The sequence below is a fragment of the Amblyomma mixtum genome, chromosome 7, assembly GCF_055824585.1.
Source record: "Amblyomma mixtum isolate Tamu chromosome 7, ASM5582458v1, whole genome shotgun sequence".
NCBI classification, from domain to species: domain Eukaryota; kingdom Metazoa; phylum Arthropoda; class Arachnida; order Ixodida; family Ixodidae; genus Amblyomma; species Amblyomma mixtum.
This window is the reverse complement of record NC_143018.1, coordinates 102,355,462-102,361,461: the sequence shown is the minus strand read 5'-3', so window position 1 is coordinate 102,361,461 and position 6,000 is coordinate 102,355,462.

Genomic DNA, 6,000 nt, shown 5'->3' with positions numbered 1-6,000 from the left:
TTCCCGGTGTGGGTGTGTTCTTTCCCTGCCACCTTTTGCCTTTGTTGGTTCTTTTCAGTTGCCCTTGTGTTGTGTGTTCTGCTTTCTGTTATGTTCAGCAGCCCAACCTTTGGCTGGCTGCTTTTCAAACCATATCTGTATATAAATCGTTCGTGTACAAAAAGGCCTCGAATAAATACCGCACTAGAAAAATATTCCCTATACGCGGGTGTATGGAGCGCCTAGCTCCCAACGGGCGAGGCCACGGTTTGATTTCTACCGAATGCAAAGTATTCTTTTGCACTCTTTGGTTGAACTACCATATGGTTACTAACGATCTGACCAGTTATAATGGTCAATTTCATCTACTTTTAGTCTCAGATAGGGTCACCGGTTTTGAGAAATTGGTTCCTCCCGGAAAGAACTTACCTCGAACACAATTTCTGTCAAAAAGCACGAACTATCTCTTCGAATGGAACGCTGCAGTAAGCTGGTTGTGTAATTAGATGTTTTCGAAAGTGATGTTATAAATCATGTTTTCTGACATGGGTTCAGCAGTTATTTCAATCCCATTTAATAGCTTCGAACCTCGCGCTGCACAGGCATTGAGGGGATAATGCGCAAGCAAAAACATGTTCAACAAAGAAGGGGGCTGCCTGGTTGTATATGGTATTTATCCTTTACGAACGATACTTGGGCTATGACAGACGCCGTAGTGGAGGGTGCCGGAATTATTTCTACCCCCTGTGATTCTGTAACGTGAGATGACATCACACAGCACCATGGCGCTTTTTGCATTTCACGCCATCAATATACGGAAACGGTGGCCGGGATTCATACACGCGATCATAGGATGAGCAACCGAACGCTGCAGACAACGAGCCAGCACGGCGGGTGGCAAACCAGGCGAAATGTATTGGGAAATTCAGCGAAGGCATGATTAGTGCATACTAAAATGTAGTTGCAGAAATGGCTGTGACGTTAGTATTGAAGCCATCATTTCATATAGTTTGATGCTATAGCTGCGAACCATAATGGCCGCACCTGGTTTGGTTTGGTTTATCGGGTTAACGTCCCAAAGCGACTAAGGCTATGAGAGACACCGTAGTGGAGGGCTCCGAAAATTTCGACCTCCTGGGGTTCTTTAACGTGCACTGAAATCGCACAGTACACGGGCCGCACCTGATGCCGCTCAGAAAGATAACAACGAGAAATAAGAAGTGCCACCGCGTTGCTCCAGACCGCTTCGGGGTAAAACTGGCTGTCGTTTGCGTTGCCCAGCGTTCGACTTGAGGTTAATTCCATCCCTGTTTGATTTGTGTATAAGCACACTTTTACTTGGTGGGGGTAGTGATTTGCAGATGTACTGGAGCTTCACAGCTCCCGATCACAACCATGCCCGAAAATTCCAGCCCTATTGCAGCTGCCCCTCCGCCGACCGTCGTCTGCGCTTGGCTTTGCACCAGCGGGATCCTGGTGTCTTCAGCGGAACCGGAGATCATGACGTCGAAGACTGGTTGGCCTCATACGAGCGGGTCAGTACCCATAACAAATGAGACGACGGCCTCAAACTAAACAACGTCATCTCCTATTTGACAGACATTGCGAACCTGTACATCTGGACCCACGAGTCACACGTCACATTGTGATCAGCCTTCAACACCAGTTTCGACGGAGTCTTCGGTCGGCCTGCGGTGCCCTTGATGCGCGCTGAGCAACGCCTGCATGGCCGGTACAGCTGCCTGGTGAGAATCTGTCCAGTTATATTGAATATACGGTGGACCTGTGCAAGCGCGTGAATGCTGCAATGGAAGAGCGCGGAAAAACCCACCACATTCTGAAGGGGCTTAACGACGACTCAATCCGGATGCGTCTGTCCAAAAATACGTCAATCGTCTTAGACGTCATTACCGAATGCCTGAGCTGGGACGAATTACGTAAATCCCGCATTCGCGTTCGTTCTCCGCTCTCATACCCGGTGCCTCTAACGGCTTTCACATTTCACTCGGAAGAGCCGCCACTGCTGCCACAGATCAAGCAGTTTGTCCGGGAAGAATATACGTGTCGACTCTCTCTTGTCCATTGGATTCCCGACGCTGCCTCCCCTCTGCTGCCGACGTTGCAGCAGGTCCTCCGCGATTAAGTCATAGACGCTTGCTGAAGTTACTTCATTGGCTACATTGACGTACGTCGGAGCAATGGCACGGTAAATCCTACCTACTCCAGTTGCGCTGCCTGGGACCCACGCGGAGTAGGCCTCTTGCGTTGCTACACAGTCCGCCTGTCCTGAGCTAGACATCGCCTCATCGAGCAGCTCCGTTCGATCCTCCCCGACCGCAAAATTACAACACTTGGCGCACACCGGACAATCTACCTAATGCTACTCCAATGGTTACCCCGGACATGTTCTCCGCCCCTGCCGTCGTCGCAGGGTCGCCATTCCCGTGGCTGCGTGTTCTGCCTGCTCAGCTATGCTGGTTCGTTCTTGCTCCCTCTGCCAATGCGTGCAGCAACGACCAGCGCCCATATAAGACCCGTCGTTGTGTCTTTCCACGTCACCGTTCACTGTCACGAATGCACCGTCACCCTGTATCCGATGACGAGGAAAAGTAACTTTCACATTTCCCTAGGCAGGAACTGTAGAGCGTGGGTCCACATTGCAGATAATACAGCGTAGGGTTCTTAGTTGTCTTTTTGTTCTCACGAGGTGATCCTCGGGTGGGATTTCTTGTCGAAAAATAAGCCTTGGTTAATTGCGGCCGCACTGAAGTGTAATTTTTTGCACTGTGCGATGAAATGGCTGACGAGACGTATACCGTGTGTCCGCAAAAGTTCATCGTCACTAAAATGGCCAACATTGCACCGGTTGCCTCCGCCCTTGTGTCTTGCATGTTCTGCTACCTCCGCCGTCACCGCTTTATGTATGCCTTCTCCTTCCTTTGTCCACCGAAAAACGCTTGCCGCCTGCCGTTCACGCTGTTCACGGTAGAATCACGAAGATGCTCATCTACAATCCATCTTCGTGCCTGCTTACCCTGCTACGTTGTGAGTTTCATAATTTCATTCAATTTGCCCATCTTCGCTCTGACCTGGATGCTCCTGAGACCTCTCGCAGTTCCTGTATCAAAAGTCTGCATTCAAATTCGGCGCCTAATTTGTTATCTGACGCCTTCTTGCGGGCCGCCATCAACGACGCTCTTTATTCCACCCACCCGACGCAGCTCTCGGCCCTTCTACATACCTTTCGGTCCGTTCTCAACGCCATCCATATTCCTCTAAGCGCGACGCACACCGTCGCTCACCGGATGGAGACGGGTTCTCATCCGCCCTTTCGGCAGAGCGTCGCGTCATCAGCAAACAAGTGGAGGGCATGCTGCAAATTGGTGTTATCAGCCCGTCTCTCAGCCCTTGGTCTCCGCCGGTTGTATTCGTACAGAAGCAGCCACAACAAAATTACTAAAAATTACCTTCTTTCCCGCATTGACGAAGCTCTAGAGTCGTCGAAAGCGCCGAGTGCTTTTTGTCCTTGACGCATTTCGGCTACTGGCTAGTGCCGATGGCCGTCTCCGAAAAGAGAAGAAAGCATTTGTCAAGCCCTATGGCCTCTATCAATTCAACGTGAGGCCATTAGCCCTGTGCAATGAGCCCGCACACGCGAAAGGATGATGAATAACATATTGCAGAAGTTAAAGTAGCAGATCTGCCTCTGCTACCTGGGTCACATGTTAGTCTTTTTCTACTAGTTTCGCCGCTCTTCTCGAAAGCTTACAGCAAATTTTGACTTTCCTCACTGACGCCGGCCTACAGCTGAATCTCAAGAAGTGCCATTTCAGAGCCCGGAAGTTGACTATTTTGAGTCACATCATCTCTAAGGGAGGCGTTTGGCCTGACTTGGCCAACCTGCGCACTATGGAGCTGTTTCCTAAACCAGTCTCGCTCAAGCAACTTCGAAGCTTCACAAGCCTGTGTTCTTATTTTCGGTGCTTCGTACGCTGTTTCGTGTCCATCATTGGGCCCTTGAAGAAGTTGTTGGGAGGAAACATCGACATATCTGGCTAGTCGGCCGAGTGCGACGAAACGCTCACTACACTGCGCCATCTTCCGTCTTCGCCACCAGTTCGTTGTAACTACGGGTCAAAAGCACCTACCGAGATCCATACGGATGCGAGCGGCGCTTGCTTCAACGCTGTCTTGGCTCAGCAAAAGACAGCTTCGAAAACTACTTCGTTGCGGATGCGAGTATCGTGCTCACGAAGGCTGAAATAAACTACTAGTTGCGGAGAAGGAGTTTTTTGCCATTGAATGGGCACTAACTACATTACCGCTCTATCTGCACGTTCGCCTGTTTGACGTCGTCACGAATCACCATGCGCTCTGCTGGCTGTCCTGACATCCGCGTCATCTGCCCATCTGGTCGCAAGCACATGGACGCCGATGCTATGTATCGTTCTCCTCTTTCCAACGACGCTACTTGCTCCACGGTGGCAGATCCCGTCCTCACACTACTTACCATCCTGACATGCCTTCGGAGCAGCGGAAAGACTTATGGCTTCCCGTAGGTAAATCTAATACGTTTCGAACATACGGCGGGATGTTTATATACTATTTGAAACACATTTTGTATTCATGAATGCACTAAAAATATGGAGGAAATAGGTTCTCGAAATATTAAGCTTGCTCTGAAATGCGCTGAAGCATGCTTCTAGCGCGTTTCAAATACGTGAAAAAATTTTTTGCTGTTTTAGCATCCTCTGAATCTATTAAATGTGTACCTTCGTAAACAAGAAACTAATTCTTCCGAAGTATGCTTCAATTATAACAAACCAGCTGTCTTCATAAAAATATTTTAACACATTTCTAGCTTCCATAGAACAATCAAGTGATCAAAATCACGACAAAGTGTACTTGCTAAAAGTACTGCAATTCTAACAAATGGGCAGTCTACGTAAACGTATTGGCTGCACACTTCAATCTGTCGTCGAACAACCTAGTGCTCGAAATCGCGTTTCTAGAAATTGCGTTTGCATGTTGAGAGTGTATTTAAATGTACTTTCATGAACACGAAATTAATTCTTCAAAAGGATTCTTTAGTTCTAACAAATGGGCAGTCCACGTAAACATAACTGCAACTCACTTCAAGCTGACCTGGAACAATCTAGTGCTTGAAGTCATGCTTCTGGGAACAATGAAAACTCTCCCTTACCTCTCATCGTTTATGTTAACTTCTAGCAGGAAGGCAATCACCACTCATTTAGACCACGTGTAGAGAATGTGATAGCACTGTACCGACAAGAGCGCCTTGGGCACCTCCGGTCTCAAATATGCTAGAGAAAAAAAAAACCCAGACAGGTAATTCCGAACGGCTCCCATAGAAGGCTGTGTATTTGCTGGTCTGACGGATGCCTGACGGAAGTTTCAACTAGCAATTCGATTCTAGATCATTCCCAGGTTCGAACACTACCAGTCCGGCACTTGTTCGAAAATTTGGAGGCCCGCAGTCATTGTGTAAAAATGCCTCACCGGCCAATATAATGTGTGGACTCCCTAAATGCATAACTCAAGCCAGGCATCACGCTTTCGGAGCAGTTCCTGTTTGCTGACGTTACTTTCTGTAGGCTTTTGCTGTGTGACGACATCTTTCCCCTACAAGTTCTGTCACGTGACCTTGCAATGTCATAAACCTTTTGACTGATGACAACTCCGCGTCTTCTCAAGGATGGGTTCGGTATGCTTATCGCTGACTACCGGGTCAGTCATTAGTTCCACTCCTGACAACATTAATCGGTGTCATCCGTTAAAGAGGTCTAGTAGGCTTTTTTAAGCCGAAGTGAATACATTTTTAACGTATTGGATGTATATTTTAATGTATTGTAATTTACGTATTGTTTATCTGCAGTATGCTTTTTATATACAATAAATATACTAAACGGGCAAAAGTTGTATCCTTGACGTTTATATAAGAATGTTCATAACATTACTCCCAGCACACTTAGCAAGCATTCGTGTATTGCTATTCAATCA